Source organism: Triturus cristatus, chromosome 8, assembly GCF_964204655.1.
Source record: "Triturus cristatus chromosome 8, aTriCri1.1, whole genome shotgun sequence".
Taxonomy (NCBI): domain Eukaryota; kingdom Metazoa; phylum Chordata; class Amphibia; order Caudata; family Salamandridae; genus Triturus; species Triturus cristatus.
Window position 1 is genome coordinate 35428689 of NC_140591.1, and position 24459 is coordinate 35453147.

Sequence of the window (24459 nt, forward strand, 5' to 3'; positions counted from 1 at the left end):
TAAAGTGTGTAAAATATGGATCGAAATTGTCTTGCATTTACGGATGACCAGATCGCGGCCATTTTGTCTGGCCCCTCACTCTTTCCTGATTCATCCCTATCTAGTACACTCTCCGCTAGAGAAGAATGGGAGAAGTTAAGTGGCTTAAAGAAACGGCAGGTGAGGGTGGCATTACACGGGGCCCTAATGACCGAATATTATCGGGCAGGGGCTGCTCCTGCTAGTTTATTGGTCAGGATCGAACCGAGAATTTTCTAGAAGATAAGCAATTCCGGGTCGATTGGAGTTTCATCGCAAATAAATGCACACGGAATTGGCTTATCCTAATTATTCAGGCGGCCAAAAGGCTGAGTGATGCCTTATTGAAGGAGATTATTGATCTAGAGGAAGTAATAAAAAATGATACAACTCTCACTGATACTAAAGATCATCTACAGAGAATACAAGATGATTTGACCGAATATAAAAACTACATGGTCAATCAAAAAATTAAGGAACTCAAAAGAAATTTGGAGAGGTACACACATGAGTGGGCTTTCCCTTATGTGGATGATAAATATTACCAGGCTAGCAGTGAGAACATTCCTCCAGCGAGATATCAGAGAGGGGGGCGTCAACAGCCTAGGAGAACACCTGGTAACTGGACCTTTGATAATACCTCCAGTGAGGATGATGAGGCCTCTCTACCCACACCCCAGGGGAAGGTCAGATTCAATCTGGAACCACAGGCTAATCAAGAACTTGGTTCCCTGATCCGTTCTTTTTTGGGCCAGGCTCAACAAGGCAACAGAGGGGGAGGTCAAAGGGGACGGGGCAGAGCCAGACAGAACCAATCTCAGAACTGGCAAATGTTTTCCCCGCGCCAAACTCGCAGTCGAGGCCGAGCCCCGATGTAAATAACATTGTTGGGAACCTCTCTGAGCATGAGCTAACAGCAGGCCAACTAAAAGTACTGAATCGTGGTCTTGGGTATGTTCCGACTCCCAAACATGATTCTTTTAAATGCCGGACTGAACTCCATGAAGTGGTGAGAAAAATTAAGATCAAAAAATTCTTTGCGAACAAAGAACAGATTCCTACCTCAGTTTTTTCAACGGATTTACACCGTCCCTCCCAGTTCTGCCCACCACTATCCTCAGTGGGCCCTGAGGTGGCAGTTTTTGAGAATAAGGTTTTGAATGAGATTAAATTACTTGAGGAATCTCAACATATCAACACGTTTAATAACATGAGCAAATTGGATTGGGCTGCAGTGAAATCATTGCAGGATAACGCTGCACTGACCATCAAATCTGCTGATAAAGGGGGCGCTGTGGTCCTTATGAATACCAGCGACTACGAGGCGGAAGTTCTGGGGTTGTTGAGTGACAGGAGGAACTATTGTCCTCTTGCACGTGACCCCACGGCTGAATTGCTACAACAGATTACCATCATTGTGGCACAGGCGCGGGAGAAGAAATGGATCACTGCTAAAGAGGCAGAGTTTCTTGTCAACGTCCACCCCAGGATACCGGCATTCTATGTTCTGCCGAAGATCCATAAGGCCCAGCGTCCACCCCCTGACCGCCCGATTGTGTCAGGAATCTCCTCGGTACTTGAGCCCCTTTCACAGTTTGCTGATTTCTTCCTCAGGGAGTCTGTAATCAACCAACGGTCATATGTTCAGGATACAACTGATATCCTGAACATCATCAACGAAATGGACTTTGACCCTTCTCAGCAGTTACTTGTGACCATTGACATCGAGTCCTTGTATACTAGCATACCCCAGGACGCGACGCTGGTGGCAGCAGCTCGCGCCCTGGGGGCTCAGGAGTGGTTCTACGACACTCCCCAGTCTTTTGTTATGCAATGTGTGGAGTTGGCCCTTACTCGTAACTACTTCTGCCACAAAGATGCCCTGTATTTACAAACCTCTGGGACATCTATGGGCGCTACTTTTGCGCCGCGCCTGGCATGTATTTATGTCGGCCAATTCGAGGAACATTACCTTGACCATTCTTCCAATCCCTTCCAGGGGCACATTTGCCTCTGGAAGAGATATATAGACGATGTTCTATGTATCTGGACGGGCACTCAACAACGCCTTTGTGAATTTCTGGAATGGTTAAATTCGCTCGACACCTGTTTAAATTTCACCTGGCAGATCAGTAGAGAAACGGCAACGTACCTTGATCTTGACATCACTGTGGTCAATGATAGACTCAGCACCAGCGTTCATCATAAGCCTACTGACAAAAACTCCTTATTGCATTACCAGTCGTATCACCCTAGAGCTCTAAGGGATAACCTTCCGGTTGGCCAGTTTCTGAGATATCGCAGGAATTGTTCTTCTACAACAGACTACCTGCATCAATCGGAAGTTTTGAGCATGAAATTGGCCCAACGTGCTTACCCTAAGAAAATCATCACTAGAGCTCGTAAAAGGGCCCACAATACACCTAGGGAGGCCCTGCTTGAGAGGAACAAAAAGGAAGCAAGGGAGAGCCTGCCAGTAGTCCTGACGTTTGACCCTTTGTCTAACAAGATCAGACAAATAATAAAGAGACACTGGTCACTGCTATCAACTAGTGACTTTTAGATGCCCCAGCCCAGATTTGCATTTAAAAGGACGCAAAACTTGAAGGACAGACTAGTGCACACGAGACCTGTTCATGGTAAGAAGAGTGTAAGCCTTCCCCCAGGACATCATCCCTGTGGTAGTTGCTCAGTGTGTGGACTGACGGAGAAAACAACTGAAATTACACTGGGTAGTGGGAGAACCTGGTTTCTCCGTCAGTTTACCAATTGCAATACATGCCATGTAATATACAGACTGACATGCCCGTGTGGTTTACACTATATTGGTTTAACATCTAGAAAGGTCAAGGTACGCATACAGGAACATCTGAGCACGATTAGGGCCGGCAAGCTCACTACACGCTTGGTACAACATTATCGTGACCAGCAACATCACTTCAAATCTTTAAAATGGGTCATTTTGGAGAAAGTTTTTGGCGACAGTGGCGAAATAGACAAAAGATTGGCTGTGAAGGAAGCTCGCTGGATCTACTCAGAGAAGGGGGATACTATCGGTCTTAATGACCAAATTGAGTGGAACAAAGTGAGCAGATAGGTGGTCATTTGTAATTCTAGTATAACATCATGCAAATATGACCCTACTACCTGTGTCAATCCCTGCCTTTCTATGTGTGGCATATCAAGTGCAGCCTAACACATAAATGGTCTAGCCTTATGATCCGATGCGATTAATCTGGGGACTATGATTTCCCCTATGTGGTCTCCTCTGGGCACTGAGGATAAGTCACTGTCGATTGTTGAGGCCGCCTTTTGTAATCTAGTATGGTGTCCCCGATTGCGTCCTTAAACCAGAGAGTTAGCTGTGTGTTTTGCAGTCTGGAGGATACTTGATTGAAAGAAACTTGAGCTGACTACACTCTTCTGGACCCAACATACTGTTAAGATGGCTGCCCGTTTTTTTTCATACTATGGTAGATATTGGAATATATCCTTGGCATATGAGTTTTCAGCCCGATTAATGCGGGTGAGCTGGTAGGTCAAAATATGTACCCTTAATGACCTTCCTGTATCTGGGAATTATCTTTTCAACAGGGTCTACACTAGTTGTAAATAGGACCTGACACAGTTCTAAGATGGCCGCCGCATTTCCTAAGACCTCCTAGATACGAGACTGAGAACCATGGAGTCTCGCGAGATGGGGCTAGAGACGATTTGAAAACAGACACAGGCGGGCTGTAACTCGTTCCAGTGCTGAGTTACCGCCTGGGTGTAAAGTTACAGGGTAAGCTGGGGGTGTATGAGACGCTGAGAGAATGCTGCCCGCATTTCGAGCGATGCGTGGTTGTTTCGGTATGTAGAACCTGAGCCTATTGCGAGCATGGCACGAGTTGGAGGGATGCTTTTAAGCTAGTTCGGGGGCATAGGAATATCCAGTGACGAGTTGGGTCCCCTGTAGGCACAGGATATATATGTGTGAATCACCGCCAGTGTGCGTGGTCGAGTGGAGCTTACAACCCGTTGGGTGAAGCATACATGAGAGCCTTAGGAGCAATGAATGACAATATATCAGGGACCGTGCCCTGTTAGGTATATATGATCGATCTACTTTTTTCACAGACGCAGGCACTAACAACGGTCGTGCTTTGCAGAGCACGAAGGCGAAAGTAAAGAGGTTAGAACGCCCCTGCGACTGGTTGATGGCTGGTATGCGGGCCCATAGCTCCAACTAGGTAATGGATCTGAGCTCATAATCCTAACCATCTCTGGGATGCACTGTGAATATATCTCCCGTTGAACTAATCAAGCTGTATGTTGTCTTTTTGTGTTTGTCAGTCCGTTTTAAAGGTGTGTGTCCAGAGAAGGTGATCCTTGACCCCTTCTTGCCCTGATGAATTTGCCACAAATTAACTGGCAATGAAACATGTTGGCCGTCATTACCAAGGTATGCAACATGCTGTGTTTTTAAACAGTGGGATAGACTCCTAACCAGAATAAACAAATATTTGAGAGTCTAAAACCCCCCTTTTTTCACTGTCTTTGTTCGCACAGTTTGTGTGTTTCTTTGTTTTCACACTACACCGTCTTGTGTTATGTGCTTTTTCTCACTGGACACTGCACTCAATAGCGCTGTGTCAGCTTTTATGACAGTTTGTAATGAGTCCAGTTTTCAAAACAAAAAGGACAAGGAACCCGATGCAGAAGCGTCCTCGGGACTGAGCTCTTGAGCGGGCGTGTTGCTGCTTCAATGTAGCCGGCTCTTCGTTTGTTGCTTCTTATCCGACGACACTCGGCGACCTCTCTTGTGGGGCTGAATTAACGAAGTCAAGCAAAGCGGAACAGCCTCGCGGGTATTTATTGCCGCAGTAGGACGTTTTCCAGGTGCACGCTTCATCGGCTGGTTTCCTAGCAACCAGCAACAGCGTCTCTACCGCACGTGTATTTTTAGCGGGTGCAAGGTGGGAAACATGCAAAAAGGAGAAGCATTGACTGCTTGCCCAAAACACAATAATAAACTAAAGAAAATAAAGTCACAACCAAAGACAATTTAACAGGCTCGTTCGGGAACCTGAGGGAGACAAACATGATTACAATAGTTAAGCAATGTAGGCGCACAAATTACACAATTAGGAAACCCCGTGAAACCACAAGCTTGTTGCTTCCTGACAGGTGGATTAAAAATCAGAAAGATAGTCAAGATGGAAATGGGAAAGTAGAAGAAATGCTACAGGGGAACAAGATCAGCAAAAAAGAAAACATCATACTGGTAGTGGGCATTAATACAAGGAGGGGAGGAAGACTACAAAATTCCAGGCAAGATTTGGGGAAGAGTACTGCCGGAGCTGGATATCCAACATGAATGGCAAGTATCTATGGCTACTTGTTGGAAAATGGTGAAATCTGCACCTCTGAGGAGGAATCATTTATTCACCACCCACAGAGCGTACTGGACGCCAAAGAGGCTCTGAAAGACCAACAGCCAAAGGGGGAGAAACTGCCCCAAGTGCGGAGAAGCCGGTGCAGATGACTTACACATGTTTCGGCAGTGTCCCTAACTCAAGGGATTTTGGAAGGAGATGGGTAAGAACTTGTCTAAACTGCTGGGACAACAGGTGGAGGTGAGTATAGACTTGGTTATTTTTGGGATAGGCCAACATGAGTTAACTATACCTAAGCTGAGTAAAGACCAGGAGAATATTCTCTTTATACTGATACTTCTAGCAAGAAGGGAAAGATGCATTAAGTGGGTGAAAAGTATACCTCCAACACATAAAGAGTGGCTAGCCTCCATACAAAGAATAATAAACTAGATAGGAACACGGGAAAGAGATATACATTCTGGAGTATCTGGGAAAACTACAACCATATGAATGAAAGAAAGTGGCATGCATGTTATGGTCCAATGATTAGGCAATGCAACTAAAGCTTTCAAGTGGGAACTTGAAGGAGTAGTCAGAGTGACAAGCTCAACCCAGAACCGATATGCACTGGAAGTGGACAAAAAGGGGCTCAAGAACAAAGGGGAAGAAGACATTCTCCACATATACGTTGCGTTTACCCTGAAGAAACCCCTAAAGGTCGGAAGAGAAAGGGTAATGGGCCCCTGACACCGCCAATTCCAAAATATTGCTGAATGAGGACAAAAAAATAAATAAATAAGTGCAGGGGCTCCGACCACATGATTTTAGACAGTGCGTGATATGCTGCTGTCTCTTTATGCTGCACATTGCCAAAGGGAACTACCGTGCTACCAGGAGGAACCGGCAATGGGACTACATGCTGTTGTGCTGGTCTGCTGCCGACTGATTGCCGGGTGGCAAAAGAGGCTGCCACCTTGCATCTGCCCTGATTCTGCTGGCTTGCCTGCCTACACCCTGCTCCCTGCGTGTGCTTCCAAGTGTTCTACAGGGTGCACTGTGCATGCCCCTGCCTCTACTTTCAGTGAGTGGTGGGTGATTAACGCTTAATTGCTTCTAGAACTTTGGGGTCAAAACAAGAGTGAGGTGAGTGCTGCTCAGCCGTCAGATTTGAGAAACAACATGGGCGAGCACAGCTATCTTTCTTGGTGCTTTGAGGCAGCGCGTGGGAAGCCCTGCCTGCTACCCTTGTGGTACTGGTGAAGTCAGATCACTGATGACTAACGTGGAGTGCAAGGCTTCATTTCCCCCCATCAGTGCCCTGCCCAAACAGCAAGCCGTTATCAGGTAAATCTATTCCCTGACCTCCCGATCTAAACGAGTGGACCGACCCTTAAGGAACAGTGCTTGGGGACGGACCATAGTTGTTGCCTCAGGGCAGTGATCCCGTCAAACGCACCCCCATCCTCACACGTTGCCTAGGCATTAGGGAGTGCACCAGGACAGCTCCGTTTTCCCAGCCCTGCCTTTGTTCCCGTAACCAGACAGCAACGGAGCTCCAAAGAGAGAGGGCCCCCGAGGAGGTACACAAGGTACTCTGGGGCCTCCCCTGTTGAGCGGCCCTGGTTGGGCAACAGCAGCGGTCTGGGAGGTCCTGGAGGGCCCTAGATGCGGTCTACTTTACGGCAGCTGCTGGGCCAGTGAAGCTGGGTTGGTCAGCAGCAGCATCACGGGGACGCGGGCCAGCTGTTTTTGCTCACTCCACTGCGGGGGTGGCCAACCAAGGTCTCCCCGCTTAATTTCCCCACCTAAACTCAGCCGTATGTGTGCCTCCCATAGCTGCCCATACCTGGTGGCATTGTCTCTGGTTTCCAGGATGGGGTGAAACCTCAATGGAGGTCCCCAGTGTGTGTAACAGTAGGAAAGGTGTTGAAATAGTAAATTATACTATTCCTTAGTTTAGAGTGCCCCCTACAGCAAGTCGTTGTTATGACTTACGTTGTAATGGTAATGCGATGTAACAACGCGGTCGTTGTAACAACTGCATTGTAATTCCATGCATTGTAACGCATACGATGTGATGGCTGTTTCCCATGCACAGTAATGTTGTCTTTCATGATGTTTTGGCGACGTGTGCAAAATAAGTCTTTATCTTATTTTACTAACTGTGATGTTTTGACAATTGCCTTGATGGCAAAGGGAATATTGGTTTATGTGGTCTATGTTTATATGCAATACAGAAATGTATTGTATAAAATACTGTGTGGAATTTCGTTTGTGGTGTATTTATTGTGCCACTGGTGTGTGTGTGTTGTGCACACGCTTTACACATTGCCTCTGGGATAAGTCTGACTGCTCATGGCAAGCTACCAAGGGGGTGAGTTGGGGTTATCTTGGCTAAACAATTCCCTTACCCAGACTAAAGTGGTGGTTTCTGCCTGGCTTTGGTGCATACCCAAGCCAACCAGAAACCACACTGCTACCAGCCCCAAAGTTATTAGTAAAACAATAAATGCTCTTCCTAGGGAAACTGTGACCTATCTATTACCCCGTCACCACTGTGTAATATATTTGTGTGTGTGCGTGTATGTGTGTGTGTGTGTGTGTAAATGTTGATAAAGTGTTCCTATTAAATTGAAAATAATGTTGATTTACATGTGTTTAAGTTAGTATGATTAAGCTGCAAATTAATCACCTGGGCCTTTCCCTCTTTGCTCTGACATCCATTCTAAAGCTCCTGAAGAAAATCTGGATTTTAAAATTGCATGAACAAGTTTCCTGTTTCATGCTTCTCTTCTGTGCTTTCCTTTTCCTATGATAGATGATATGAATTCATGGCATGGTGTTGTTTTCTTGTACTGAATCGCATGGATTTATCTGGGAAGCCAGGTCAAGATGTTCTCGCCTCTTGCAGTATTCAAGGTTTTCAAAGTAATTTCCCTTTCTTGCAGGGTCAAGGGTGTCATCCTATTATATGTAGTACCATGTTTGCAATGTTGAATGGTTTAATGTCACGTGTGGTTGTTAGCCCAGTCCCATGATCCCATGTCACACCATGTCAAGTGCGTCGTTTTGACTTCTCTGAAGCTATAAAATACAACTTTTCTGGGAGTCTGCCAGACTCACTAGAGAGGTCCTCGGGCCCTTTTACTGGCTCATTTGATTCATACTCAAAGACCTTTTCCTGCTTTCACAGTGATCAGTCTCCATGTCAGACTGTTACCTGGCTTTATCATTAGAAGTTTCCTTGCGTTTGAACTGATTGATATCCAGGCTAGACTTGATGCTGATTTATGTATTTTCTTGGCAGTAGATTGCATGTTGGGCCTCTTGTTGACTATTCTCCCCTGGCATAGCAACGATGCCACTATCTATACCTATGGCGGATTCACCTATGTTAGGACCTCTTGCCCCTGGAGTTCTTTTCATGCATTATGGGGGTTGATTTGACTCGGACTCACTACTTTTTTCCTGTCTGTCATTTAAATAAACCTTAGTGTTTTGACTTTGAATTTTAGACCTTCCTTTTGGGATTCACTTGGCCCCCTCAGATCTTTACATTTACTATATATATATATATTCACAGAAAAAACCATAGGTTTCAGGCACGTTATAGTTAGGAATTAGCATTTAAAAAACCTCAGAAATTCACTGAAAAAACCATAGGTTTCAGGGGTGTTATAGTTAGCTGGACTTTTCACTTGTACAAAACCATTGAAATTCCCCCGTTATAGTTAGTTCAGCTAACTATAACTCGCGCGCCCGCAATGCACTGCTGATGACGTCACATATTACATCACTCATGACATGGTCAGTGACATCACTCATGACATCACTGATGACATCTCAAATGACATCACTGATGACATCACTGATGACATCATCCAGTGAATGTGTGTTTTCTGAAAATTAAATATGTTTTATATACGTATATTTCAAGGTCGATGGAAGAATAAATGGGTATATAAGTGTCTAAATGGATGATTTGTTTTTGAAAAATTGATTGTGTAACTGACTGATTAAGTGTATCATAGTGAATACATGGCTTAGTGAGTAATGTTTAAATATGTAAATATCTGTATCAGTCTCTCACTTTGTGTATAAGTGGCTGCATGGGTTGGTGAGTAGCTACATGGGTGTCTATATAGGTTATTAGTTGTTTTTTTGATTATCAGTCTGAGTGTCTGCATGGTTCGGTGGGGGGTATTACGTAGTGCATAGGTGCATGAATGAGTGACTCACTGTTTGTATGTGTTGAACACAGCATGTGTGCAGGACTGTATGGGTGGATGAGTGTGTGTATGGGTGTGTTAGTGAGTGAATGACTGTCTCAATAGTGTCTTTATGAGTAACTACATATGTTTTAAACTAGTATATGTGACTATTGGTGTATATATGTGAGTATATGTGAGAGTGAGAGATTGAAAGAGTTCCTGTATGAATAAGTATGTGTTTCTATAAGTGATTGTTTAAAAGACTAAGTATGTGTAAGTTTCCGTAGAAGTAAGTATGGTGGTGTGTGTATAACTGTATATGCAAGTAAATGTATGTTTGATTCTTTATTAGCATGAGTGACTATGTGTGTGAGTAACTCTATGGATGAGTGGCATTGTGTAACAGGATGTATAGGTGTATGAGTACATATGATGAGTGAGTACATGTATGAGTGACTGTATAGGACTGTTGGTGAATGAGTGGATGTGTATGTGGATATTAGAATTACTGAAGAGGTTGTTGTAACTGGTATTGGTATGTCCATTGTTTTGAAAATTTTAGTCTCTATTTTTGAATGTGTGTATCAAAGGTTATATTAGGGTGAGAGGAGGTCTGCCACTCTATCACAAGGATGATGTCATCAGTGATGTCATCAGTAATGTCATTTGAGATGTCATCAGTGATGTCATGAGTGATGTCACTGACCATGTCATGAGTGATGTAATATGTGACGTCATCAGCAGTGCATTGCGGGCGCGCGAGTTATAGTTAGCTGAACTAACTATAACGGGGGAATTTCAATGGTTTTGTACAAGTGAAAAGTCCAGCTAACTATAACACCCCTGAAACCTATGGTTTTTTCAGTGAATTTCTGAGGTTTTTTAAATGCTAATTCCTAACTATAACGTGCCTGAAACCTATGGTTTTTTCTGTGAATTTCAAAGGTTTTTTAAATGCTAATTTCTAACTATGCCTACAGAGATAGGACATGTGAAGAAAGAAGAACAAATGCACAGAAAGAAACAAAAGAAGTGCAGAAAGAAGCAACAGAAGTCCTCAAATACGAAGATAAGTGCAGGAAGAAGGATAACGTGCAGAAAGAACAAAAAGAAGAGCAGAAAGAAGCCTTGTTGCAAAATCATCCTGTACCCTCAACTTTTTCAGACGGATACTGGTGGTAACTGAGTCTGACTAACCAGTCCTAGAGCCAGTGCTATGTTAAAAGACACTTAGAATACAGTGAAAACACCTACATACACTAGGGAACATTATGCGTTGGGGTCCCCCTGTGATTAGCATGACCTCCTCTGTAAGCCCCTAGTATATAATAGGGCATGGGGATTAAAACTACCTCTTAAAACAGGCCACAGGGCGTTTTTGCACACGTTAACTCAGGCCCCGTCCCCTCCATTCACCACTGTGTAAACACGCCCTGTGTCCATTTTTAGTTCATTTGAATCCTGAGGGTCCCTAGGGTCCAACTAGCCCACTAGGTACCTCCAGTAAGTGCCACAGAGCTGCGTTGCAGAGAGGTGTAAAAAGTGGCACGGCCTGGACCACCTCTCTGCAATGCAGCTCAGTGGCGCTTACTGGAAGCACTTGGTGGGCTAGTTAGCCCCCAGGGGCCCTCAGTATTGAAGGGAAATTATATCCCCAATTTAAAACGTGCCATAATGCGTGTTTGCACACGTCACCTCAGGCCCCGTCCCCTCCATTCACCACTGTGTAAACGCGCCCTGTGGCTGTTCTAAGTTGAGAGATTAAGTCCCCTTGAATCCTAAGGGTCCCTAGGGTCAAACTAGACCACTAGGTACCTCCAGTAAGCGCCACAGAGCTGCGTTGCAGAGAGGTGTAAAAAGGGGCTTGGCCTCAGAACACCTGGCTGCAGCGCAGCTCCCTGGCGCATACTGGAGATGCCTGTTGGGGGCGCGTTTGCAGAGTGCTGCACGGAGGGGGCATGGCCTCCGGCACGATGCCAGTCTTTTATTTATTTTAGTTTTTTAAGAAGGGGGGCTGTTTGGTTCCCCTTCTTATTCTAATTTATTGGCCCTGATGACCCCATCCCCCAGGGCCGGCCACTGTTTTTTATTATTTTTAAAAAATATATATTTATAGACACACCTAGGACATGCTGGACAAACCGTACGTACCTATCACCATGACGATTTGCGTGATATTCATTAAAAGGCGACTATGCATGCAATGAATCCACGTGGAATGTATTTACACCACTAGTGAAGCTCTGACATGTCTGATGCCCTACCGTGCCTAATCCTGGTAGACACCCTTGTCGTTTATTTATACAAACATGGGTAGCTATTGACGGGCACATTTAATACACATGCACACCAAGCCATTCAAAGGGGATTCGACAAAAATTCGACCAAAACTATGCAAGAAACCCCCCTCACGGTTAATAAAACACACATCCACTGCCGGATGTGTAATACTTTTTATTTTACTCTCTGGAAAGGGGACGAACATCACTTGAGAGTCACAGCGTGCTCCTGACAGAGCCCAATGCTGTGTTACACCCACCATTGCCTGCCGAGTGCCACACACCTCTGTGTTGTATTCCACTAGCTAGTGCATATGCTATGACACTCTCTAGCCCATGTGCACTGTAACACCACCCCGTGAATATGTCATGCCACACTTGTCTTCGCACGGGTTATATTGCCCCATCTAACGTGCCTTTCTCGATGCCTATGTTATAACGCACAGTGCTATGCCATACATATTACAATCTGGGATCCATATCCTTGTCACAGTGCATATGCAACGTTACACTCCCCAGCACATATTTTATATTACAACTTTAGAGACTAGTTAGGTTACACAACACTGCCCTGTGCATATTACACTCCAAGGCGCATATCGCATAGCACGCGCTAGTGCCTGTGCTATCTCGCGCTCTTCAATGAATTTGTCATTGCGCACAATGTATTGCATATTATATTTCACGCCCAGTTCATCTTATATCACACGTTTTGGTGCATAGTTTATACCATACACTATATCTAGTTTTCATTTTCAATCGTGCTCTCAGGACTATGTTCTATATAACACTGTGTTCACCTACCCTTTTCACGGGCATTACATTTTGCGATAGGGGGTGGAGGGTCAGGGGGTGTTTCTGCCAAGTGAGCCCGGAGTCACAGTCACAAACGTCCTCTTCTTCCTGAATAAAAGTGAGATTATGCTGCATACTTGTTCATATTTTAAGTAGTTCGCACAGACACAATGTTTTAAAAACAATAAAGTTCCTAATACCCGCCTTCTCTGAACAGTTAGCTTGCTGCCCCATCCCCTTCCTCCCTATCCTCTGTTGTGTGAATCCATGGACTAGCCTCCTCCCTCCTGCCATGCATGGTCTGATGTGCTGCCACTGCCCTCAATTTAGTATGATGTACCAGTCCACTCCTCCTGCCCTCCATTGCCCAATTCTATGCCCCATCATTGACCTCCTGCTTAAACTCTGTGCTTAGCTTGCTGCCCCTATTCTCCTTCCCCCTGCCCTCCGATGTCTTTGTGCATGCCCCTGCTCCATCCTTTTTGCCCACCATGTCCCATGGACCTGCCACTCCTATCTACTCTGAGTGTTCTGTTGAGCTGCCACTCCCCTCCCACCTGCCTAGCATTGTCAGATGACTGTAACCTGTCCCTGCCACCTCCACCCTGCCTGTCCACATGCCATGCCCCTATCCTCTTCCTCCTGTCCTACATGGTCCATTGTACTGCCACACCCTTCTGCCCTCCCTGGTCTGTTGTGCTGCAACTGCTCCTCCTGCCTGCCCCGTGTGGTCTGTTGTGAGGTCCCTTCCCCTGAACTTTCTTGTCTGTGCACAGGTCCTGACCCTCCCTTCTATCCTCCATCGTCCTTTGTGCATGCCCCTCCACCCTCCTTCTTGCCCATAATAGCCATTGTGCTGCCACTAACCCTCCCACTTGCCATGCATGGTCTTCTGTGCTGCCATGGCCCCGCCCACCTTCCCTGTGTGGTCAGTTAGCTGCCCCTGACCCCCTCCCACCTTCCCTCCATGGTCTGTGTGTATGCCATCACAGTCTCACTGTTGCTCTTCATGGTGTCTTGCTTCTAGTGCCCATCCTGCCTGACCTCCATGGCTATCTTGCTGCTCCTGCCCTGCCCCCTTGCCCCCAGCCCTACTCCCTCCCTCCTGGCTTGTCTGTTCCATTGTAATGCCCCTGATCCGTCCCTCCTGCCCTTTATGGTCTGTTATGCTGCAGCTTTCTCTCCTGTCTGTCCATTATGGTCAGCTAGCTACCATTGCCTCTTGCCCCTCTGTTCTCTGTTGTCCATGTGCATGGTCCTGTCCCCTCCCTCTTGCTTTCTATGGATTGTTGTGCTGCACTCCCGTCCTGCATGCCCTGTGTGGTGTATTGTGCTGCTGCAAACCCTGATGCCTGCCCTGCAGGGTCAGTTTGGTGCACCTCTCCATGTCCCTCCTGTCCTCTGTTATCCAAGTCCATGTCCCTATCCCATTTCCTTCCATGATCCAATGTACCATACTTGCGAACATTTTGAACTTGGTAAGAGGGAGATTTTGAAAAAAAACTGGGGTATTGATTTTCCCCTTTGAGTTACATTGAAAAAGAGGATATTGTAGACAGGAGACAGATCAAATAAAGCCCATTTGAGCTTAAAAACATTGGACGTTTCCTGGCTGAATCGGGTCTGTTGGCATGTATGGTTGTACTACCATTGCCTCTTCCTTCTGCCCACAATGGTCTATTACATTGCCACAGCCTTGAAGGAGGGTAGATTTTGTATCACAGGGGGCCCCTGGCCCGTTCTGTCCACACCTGAAGTATGAGACCCTTGTCCTTGCCCTGCCAGCTGCATTTGTAGGCCGTATTAAATTGACCAGCGGGTCCTGTGTTGCTATATAATTATCCTGAGACATCCTTACCACTCAGCCAGCATAAAACCCCTGTGTAGGCCCTTCTGTTCAATATGTAGGCCTCTTTGTTAAATTGACCATAGCTCTGCAATTTTAGTGTATAGCAGTCTGAAGGCAGGTCTGCGAGGCCTTCTGATCCAAACTAGTAGCCCCCACCCTACCCGAGTGCTCCGTGCTCGGTATCAAAGTTCAACATCCCCCTGAAGCTGTCGACATACAGTAGGCTGCATCCTGGACTGGTACTTGCTTCCTGGGCAGGTTTCCCGCTTTTAAGGAAGTGGCAACCGCAGAGCGTCAAGTTAGGAGAACTGAGGAGATTTTATACATGAATATATTGAATTCCCGTACAATACCCATTATTTTCTGCTTGCTCTATGGAACTTACGATAAGCGATTGGCCTGAGAGACTGACCTTTTCACCCAGTCCATTGTCAGCATTAAGTGGGTAAATGACGAAATGTCTGGTAAAATCTGCAGACGAAGCTTTTGGGTAGCATACGTAGGTAGATGTAGCGTGCAAAGGAGCCCACAAAATGATATAAAAAGGGAGCACCCACAGATATCGACGGACTACCTTGCTCTGCTTTGCTTGAAGTATCTTAGTCTATTTTACCTATATGAAATGTCATGTTATGTTTAACCATTGTTCTCTTTACTTTTGCATTTAAAAGATTTTGTATTGTAATTGCAGGAATGCTTGCTCTAAGAGTAAACGTGAGTGTTCCTAGGTAACATTTTCCTTGGTGTAACTTGTTTCTCATGATGCATTTATAGATGTGTTTTCTCTCTCTCTCTGTCAGTACATTAATTGAGATACAGAGAATATTATGACAGCTGTATGATTATCTGGATTCTGTATTTTGTACTTTATGTCTCTATTCTGCGGTTTCTTTGAAGTTGCATCTTCTCATTAAACTGCCATTGTATTCTGCCTCCAATTCCATGTCTCATATGTCTGTTTTCTTCATTTTTGGAGCAAGCGTTCCTAGGCACCCCGGCTCAAATTAAGGTGCCCCTTTTGTCCCTGACTCACTCTCCTGCTCAGTTCTGTGGTGGCTCCCGGGGATCTGGGGACCGCCCCTAGCTTCCTTGACCCGTAATAGATCTTCCCTCCAACAGCCTCTCTTGCAAGTCCTGTATTGTTGGTTTGTTGCCCCTGCCCCCCTTTCCACTGCCCTCCATAGTCTGTTGTGCTTCCACGGCCCTTCCTGCCTGCTCAGTGTGGTTAAATTGTTGCCTTTGCACCCTCCTACCTGCCTTCAATTTTCAGAGTCCGTGCCCCTGGCCTCTGCCTCTCAACAGTATCCTAATGAACAACTAGATTGCTAACATTCTATATTTATTACAAAAGTGTGGAACGCCTGACATCATCTTGATGTAATCAAAACTGTAATACCTAGAGCATTTCCTTTAGAAATTACATATATGAGAGGGTCTTATTGGCATCAAAATTATGGTTAGTGCTCTAAAAGACTAAAATAAGGACATATTTTCTGAGTTTTCAAATAGCGACAAAGCACTTTTAAATTATTTGTTATCTTTATGTTTTTTTATCCAGTTGACCACTTGATTAAATGTTGCACTTAGGGGAGAGGATGTGGTGTTACTTCCAGAACTGCAGACTTTGCAACTGGGGAACCAGGTTGAAGTTTCTGCTTCAGCTCGACATTCTGTGATTCTGGTCAAATCACTTAGTCTCCCCATGTCTACAACCAAAATGAATTTGTTCTTGTGTGATGTAACCAATGCTCATGTAAAGCACTCCAATACCTGACAAGTCTGCACTATATAACACTGCAAAAACACAAAATAATAAGTGTTTTGCACACTTCTGTCATTGGGCTATATTTGGGCTACATCTGGGTGATTTTGGGCTACATTTGGGCTCTTTTGTCTCCGGTGGCCATCTTGGGAGATTTATTTGTTATGAAGTTTCCTAATTTCCTCATGTACTGCAGTCTCCTCAGTAGGAAATGCTTTCAGTTTTTTACTTTGATTCCATCATGAAGGTATTCAGATATGTCACACATTTGCCATAAATTCTGAATGTTAGCACTCTAGTTGCTCATTAGATCACTGTAGTAAAACTACTGCACCATGGAAGTCTGCTCCTGGTATTAAAAGTGCATGTTTCAGTCTGCATGTCAGAATTTTTTAATGAAATAGAAGAGGATTTGAGAAGTCACTCAAAATGTGCCCTCATTTTCTTTCTTCAGCATTAATCATAATTTCTATGGCAAAATGAACCTCCTCATTGTGTTCCTTTTTAAATTAAATGTTTTAAGTGTTACCAGTTTATTCCAATCAAGATGGCTTCAGGTGTGCCATACTTTTGTCATAATGAAGACAGTAAGCGCTCTAGTTGTTTTTAAGAACATTCTGGGACATTCTGTCATTGGGCTATACTTGGGCTACATCTGGGTGATATTTGGGCTACATTTGGGCTCTTTTGTCTCTGGTGGCCATCTTGGGAGACTTATTTGTTATGAAGTTACCTAATTTCCTCATTTACTGCAGTCTCCTCAGTAGGAAATACTTTCAGTTTTTTACTTTGATTCCATCAAGAAGGCATTCAGATGTGTCACACATTTGCCATTAATTCAGAATGTTAGCACTCTTTTTGCTCATTAGATCACTGTAGTAAAGCTACTGCTCACCAGGGAAAACTGCTGCTGGTATTGAAAGTGCATGTTTCAGTCTGCATGTCAGAATTTTTTAATGAAATAGAAGAGGATTTGAGAAGTCACTCAAAATGTGCCCTAATTTTTCATTCTGCAGCACTAATCATACTTTTTATGGAAAAATGAACCCCCTCATTTTGTTCCTTTTTAAATTAAATGTTTTAAGAGTTACCACTTTAATCCAAGCAAGATGGCTTCAGGTGTGCCATACGTTTATCATAAGTAGGACTGTTAGCGCTCTAGTAGTTCTTTGGAACACTCTGGGAAGCTGCAGTAGAACACAAAGGAATCAACTGACAGTCTCTGCCCTTGTTGGATGTACATGTTTTACTGAGAATGTCAGACTTCATTCTCACATGACTGAGAAAGATAATGTGAATTTACAGAAAATAAGCTCTCAGTTTAGCCTATAGATCACCTTCCAAACCTCTGTGGTAAAAGCATGAGAAAATATTTTTCTCTCAATCATGATATCCCAGCAGAAGGCTTTTTCACATGGTGAAATCACCTTAGAACATACCACAATTCCTAAAATGAGTATGGTACCATCAACAAATGATTTATAATGTAACTAAAGTCTTAAAACCTTCTATTAACTGCAATGCTTTTTAATGAGGTGCTATCATGTATATTGGTCCCAAGATGGCTGCCAACACTTCTTGGATGAAGTGCTGACAGCCAATCAGATCTCAGGATGAGATGTGTGGTTAGGCTCCGCCCACATATATATGCTTTTAAATGCTATTTTCTCAGGAAATACTGAACAGATTTACACCAGACCTGCAAAAGGCACTTCCTTGACCTTATGGCTACCTCTCTGCCAAATTTCAAGTAATTCTGTTCAGCCGTTCGGGCTGTAGCTGTGTCTAAAGGTCCTATGGAAAAATGCATGGGGAAAACGCGTTTTGGGACCCCCCTTTTTTCTCGGCCCCTGCTTGACGAATCCCCCCGAGACTTTCAGGGTAGGAGCGGAGCGTAGCGCCCCACCTATTTTGAAAATTTCGCGAGGATTCGTCGACCGGCGCCAAAGTTATTCCAAATAGAATGTTGCGGATTTCCTATGGAAACAGGGTCCTAACTATATCTACCTACTGGCGACCGCCAGTAGGTAATATATATATATATATATATATATATATATATATATATATATATATACGTTCATATTCACTCGGCAGTCTCTGTAGTTCTGCCCTCATTTTTTGTGCGTACTTTGCATGCTTTACTATTGCACATGTTACTTTTGTCTGTCGAAACAAATTACTGAATGATATGATTTTTGCGAAATCTCAACAGTCCTAAATCGTACTTGTCTTACAGCAATGGAAAGGTGACTCGGCGGATCCTTACCGGCGCACACTTGATGGAATTCCTTCCAAGGCACTCGGCGACAACCTTCTTCCTCTGCTCGGTGGCCGCTTTCTCGCCATCGGAGAGCTCCTTCGACCAGCGTATGTGGCTGCTGATGGAAGTCCAGAGCGTGAGTGGTCATCTCGCATTTCACAACATTCACACTACACAACTCAACATACAGACGAGCGCCAAGAAGCAGAGCAGCGTTACCTGGTTCCTTTCTTGGCGGTTTCCTGTGGAAATAAAAACAAAAGCCGTTCTTAGCTCCGATTGACGTGTAATGTCCATGTAAATCCCACTAATCTTTGCACTCAGTCGCCAAGGAAGCTTTGCAGAGCAGAAAGTTAAAATAAAGATAGGAAAGGATACTGGAGAGACCACTGTGGCACAGATACCCCCACTGGGGGGCAGCAAATCATTTCTCATCAATTCCCAGCAGTTGTAGGGTAAAATGGTAACTTCCATTTAGAGTTACAAACCTTGATTAATGGGACACGAAACTACCACACAGGCTCCGCCCTTTAAATATGGAGGGTTCCACTTTTAGCCTGAGTCTCTAACACTAAATGGCTCATGGTTTTTATTATTGTGCATTTTGATTTTGTAGAGTTGGCCTGTGCAATGATTTGGAACATGAATGGACGTCATACATGATTACCTTTGGTGTTCATTGGATCTGTGGTTCAGTACAGAGGAGGGCGGTGTGCAAAGCCCTTGGCGATGTGCAAATCACTGGCAGACGGATTTGAGCATAGAGTGACAGCCAGAAATTATGTACTGAGCCCGAAAAACAGGAATGTGAAACAATGGCATGAAAAGTATGAAACTTGAAATTGCAAATCTGCATTGCAATGACCAACTACTGGAGCTGATGGAAAATATTCCTAAAAACACCAAATTGCCGCTGCAAAATATCATAACGTCCAGCAGGTTGTAATCCGGTACAAGCCTGTAGTGACGCTGGGGGCCTGTGCTGGTGAGCCCCCGGTGTAGGCCCAACACGTGGGGTGCAATAAACACACGGGACACTGGGGTGGTTTAGTCGCCGTCTCCGCAGCCGTGGCGCTTCTGCCCACGTGCCTGCGTGACATCGTATTTATTGGGGAACTCCAACTAACGTGCCCTGACGTGCACGCCATCGCGTATCACGTCAGGGATGATATCGCGACACTACATTCCTCCCCAACACACAAAACAAAAATACAGTATGACCCCAGATTCGTGACTGCACCCTAAGGTATGGACAACAGGTCTCACAGTGTCCCTCACTTCTGCCCTCAGCATCTGCAGCCTGAAATTCCAATAACAAAAACTTAACCAGTCTTACTTGACGTAGTCTCGTAACCGGCAGGAGGGCGCGGGGTGCGGCCTCAGGTCATAGCGCACTCCGCCACGGTCCACCGCAACATCCTGACCTCCACTCCCGGAGTCACTATCTGCGCCGTTCTCTCCGGTCTCGGGCACGCCAGCTGCTTCAGGTGGCAAGGTCTCTGGCTGGTGCTGCGTTGTGTCACGTCCTTGACCTGTGGACTCTGCTCCTCCACACGCCTGGCCCTCGGGTTCTAAGAGTCTCTCTTCTCGCGGCATGTCCCTCATGGCCCTGTCCTGGCGTCGTTCATCCACTCCGGAGGGCACTGGAACTTTCTTAAAGTATGAGACATTCCTCGTTATCTTTTCAGCACCTTTCCGGGCTGTCACGCACGTGCCTCTGACTTTCTCCACAGTCCAGGGCTGAGGTTCAAAGTTCAAACGAAACTTGCCCCCTGGCATCCGATTGCGGATCAGTACATTGTCACCTGGGGCTATTGGTGAGGACACAGCCCTCCGGCGGGCGTCGGCTTGAGCAAACGCTCCACGTCGATGCGCATCAATGGCACTGTCATTGGGAGTTTCGGGCTTCCATTCTGGGTGATGCGGTATTGAGTCGGTGACAACCCGCCCCATTAGCAAGTGCGCGGGTGCTACTCCCGTAATTGAGTGGGGCGTTTGGCGATAGCTGCGGAGAAATGTGAAGATGGCAAGTTCCACAGACTGGCTCTTTTCGTGGGCAATCCGTATCACTTTGTTGAGTGTCCTCATGAAGCGTTCAGCTTCTCCGTTCGCTTGAGGCCATCGGGGGTGATTCGCCGGTGGTGAACCCCGAGAGCCTGTAGGTACGCCGCGAAGTCTTGGCTCTGAAAAGGTGACCCATTATCGGTTCTGATCTCCTTGACGATACCATGGGTTGCCATGATTTTCTCAAGCTTCGGGATTACTTCCTGAGCACTCAGAACAGTCAGTATTTCCACCTCCGGATACTTGGAGTGATCATCTATGGCCACCAAGGTGTGCCGTCCGTCTGGCAGGCTGCCAAAATCGACGCTGATCTTTGACCAGGGCCTCCTCGGGCGAGGCTCCATCACCACGGGGGCCGGCCGGGGCACTTCACCGGTTAGCTGACACGCCTGGCATTCTCGAACGGTGGCCTCCACAATTTCGTCCATGAGAGGGAACCATACTTTGGTTCGGAGCCTTGACTTAGTCTTGACCATGCCCTGGTGACCGATGTGGGCCAGATCCACCACTCTCTGGGTGAGGGACATCGGTATGACCAGCCGGTGGCCTCTCAGCAAGCCTCCTGTCTCGTCTTCCGTCAGTTCTGTCCTCACATGGTACAGGCTCTCCATTATCTGCTTCGCCTGAGGCGTCAGGCTCTTCCACTCCTCTCTGGCGCGGGTCCAGCTGTTGTCTCGGACCGCCACTCTTGCTCTTTGTAGGCACTCGTCTTCACTGGTGGCCTGAGACAGGCTAGCCATGGACACTGGCCGGGGGCATGACCGCGCCGTGACGCACCGGACATACTCTTCTGTTTCTGCCGCCTCCTTTATTTCTTTTGGAGTTGCTGTGCGAGGGTGGCGAGATAGGTAGTCCGCCGGGTTTCGCGCACCCGGCTGATACTCAATCTTGCAGTTGTAGTCCTGCAGTTGCAACATCCACTTCTCGATCCTTGGCGGCGGCTTCGTGGAGGTGCCCGCAAACAGGGATACCAGTGGCTTATGGTCTGTGGTCACAACAAAGGGTTTGCCGTAGACATACAGGTGGAAGTGACGACACTCCCAATGAATGGCGATCGCCTCCTTTTCTATTTGGGAGTATCTCTGCTCCGTCTCAGTGAGTGACCGGCTGGCAAAGGCCACGGGGCCCACTCCTCGGCATTTGTCTTCCGTTGCAGCAGGACCGCGCCCAGCCCGACTGGACCGGCATCGACAGCGATCTGTGTCAGCTTGGCAGGGTCGAAGAAGGCCAGCGTCGTGGCTTCTGAGAGTGCTTGTTTGACTTCCTCGAATGCTCTATTCTGGTCACTGTTCCATGTCCAGGGGGTTGACTCCTTTGTGAGTTCTCTCAGTGGCGCCGTGAGGTTCGCCAGATCCTTGATGAACCTGCCACAGTAGTTCACCATTCCTAGAAAACTCCTCACCTCCGTGACATTTGCAGGAGCGGCTGCCTCCTTGATATCCTTGACCTTGTCCGGATCCGGGTTGACGCCATCAGCTGAGAAAGTGTAGCCGAAGAACTGGATCTTCCGGCACAGGAATTCGCACTTCTCCCGATGTAGTGTGAGGCCTGCGTCTCGTATGCGTCGTAGCACCTGCACCAGCCTCTCGTTGTGTTCCGCTACGGTCGTGGCATGGACCATGATGTCATCGCTGACGTTGATCGCTCCGGGGATTCCTGCGATCAGTTCTTGTATTACGTTCTGGAACACCTCCGCAGCGCTCGATACCCCGAAGCTCAGCCTCGTGTACCGCCTCAGACCTACATGGGTGGAGAACGTGGTTATGTTCCGGGATGCTTCGTCCAGAACTAGCTGGTGATACCCCGAGCGTAAGTCCAGCTTTGAGAACCACTTGGCGCCGGCCATCTCTCCGACGATGTCATCGATGGTCGGGGTGATGTGTCGCTCCCTTTTGATGGCAGCGTTGGGGAGCCTCATGTCCACGCATATTCTGACAGCGCCTGGCTGCTTGGGTTTCTTCGCCACGACAATTGGCGACACCCACGGGGTCGGTCCGGATACTTTCTCAATGATCCCCGCTGCCTCTAGCTTCTTCAATTCCGCTTCCACCAGTGGCCTGAGGTGGAATGCTATGCGGCGATGCCGGAGGGCTATCGGCTGGACAGTGGGATCGATATGCAGGTGAACCTCTTTTCCCCGGAACTTGCCTATCCCTTGAAAGATTTCCTCGAACTCCTCCAAGGTGTGGTGTACTGATTCTTGGTGTACCCCAAACGCGAAGGTTACCACTCCCAGATCTTCTGCCGCCCGACAGCCCAGGAGCATGCCTTGCCCGTCTTCGGTGACGTAGACATTCGACGTGATTGACCTCGTCCCATGGGATATCACCGTTCTGAATTTTCCTCGTACCTTTAACGGTTCTTCCTGTCCATAGGCGAACACCGTGATTGTCGAGGGCTGGAGCGTGGGCTGTGGGCGCATGGATTTGTGCATCGCGGCAGCCATGATGTTGATGCTGGCTCCTGTTTCTACCACTGTCGTGACTTCCTGTGACCCTACTCGGACACTGCATTGCGGCAGTCTCCTAGTCCGGCGGGCCGCCGCGCCTATCATGTGTACCCGGTGTATGACTTTTTCCTCCTCTTCATCGTCGTCCATGTCGCTGGCCCCCGGACCTCCTTCCTCGACCGTGTTAACGGCTTGGCGGGGCTTTCGGAAGCCCTTCGATCGGCACACTTTCTCAAAGTGGTTGAAGCGTCCACACCCTCTGCACTTGGTCCCTCGCGCTGGGCACTCCGACGGGGTGTGGGGCGAGCCACCGCAGTACCCACAGGACTTTGGTTGTTCTTGAGCAGCCGGGCCTGGCTTTCGTCGGGGCCACCTCTGTTTGGGCTTGACTGCCACGGCGTTGACCGGCTCGGTCTTTACTGGCACTTGCAGGGCCGCCTCCATGTGCGCAGCGCGCGCCTTGGACAGTTCCTTCGTTCGGCCCATCGTCAGGATATCAGCTAGGGGCTTACCGGATTCCTCCAAGATCCTCTCCCTCAGCTTGGCGGACGCACACCCTTGTATTATCTGGCCTCTTATCTCCTCCGTCTCGTCCCGAAACCCGCAGGTGGCCGCTAAGTTCTTTAGACGAGCGTAGAATTTGTCAAGCGACTCCTCCGGCGATTGGCGCGCCTGGCGAAATATGAAGCGTTCATAGTCGCGGTTTGCCATTGGCTCAAAGTATTCGTTGAGCGCTGCTATGAGTGTCGTGTGCGTCTTGGGGGTGGCTTCCGCGAGCGTCTTCACTATATTGTGAATTTCTTTCCCACCTAGGTGAATTATCATTGCGCGCTTTTGATCTCTGTGGACCTTCGTGGCCTCGAAGAAGATGCGCACTCTGTCCTCCCAGTCTCTCCATCGGGCCGCTACCGTCGATGGGGACCCCTCGACAGAGAATGGCTCTATTGGCGGGATTGTCGCCATGTTGCACGTGCGCGGCTTGCGCTGGGTTGGACCTCCCTCTCACGTGTGCTCTAGCGCTGGGCGAGACCTTCTGGCACGTGCGTGGCTGGCGCTGGGCTAGACCTCCTGCTCACGTGCGTTCTAGCGCTAGGCGAGACCTTCTCCCTTGGGCAGTGCAGATTCCCCAGGGGGGGGGCTCCAGGACAGCAGGGGGGTGTGGGCCAGCCAACTCCTTGTCCCACGAGATTGAGGGCTCATGCAGGCTCAGGGGCACTTGATCCTACCTTCCAGGCAGCTGGTGATCAAGGTGACGCTATGTGTCCCAGCTGGCTTGTTTCCTTTATTTAGAGGCAGGGCACGACAGGCGCTGCGCGCTCCCCAGGTCAGGGGGGGCAGGGCACGTGAGGTCACTGAAGCGCGCTGGGGCGCCGATGCCAGAGACGGCCCCAGCGCGAACAACCAGCCGA

The 24459-nt window shown here is 47.3% G+C and overlaps 1 protein-coding gene across 1 annotated transcript in view; it reads right to left on the reverse strand.

The window, feature by feature from the left end:
* The window catches only part of LOC146799897 (cytosolic phospholipase A2 gamma-like), a 668494-nt gene that overhangs the window by 549513 nt on the left and 94522 nt on the right, over positions 1-24459 (reverse strand). Inside the window, exons 2-3 of the mRNA XM_085620828.1 lie at positions 18757-18779; positions 18544-18655 (exon numbers count right to left, since the gene is read on the reverse strand). The gene's annotated coding sequence lies outside the window, so the exon portion shown is untranslated. The remainder of the gene's footprint in view (positions 1-18543; positions 18656-18756; positions 18780-24459) is intronic.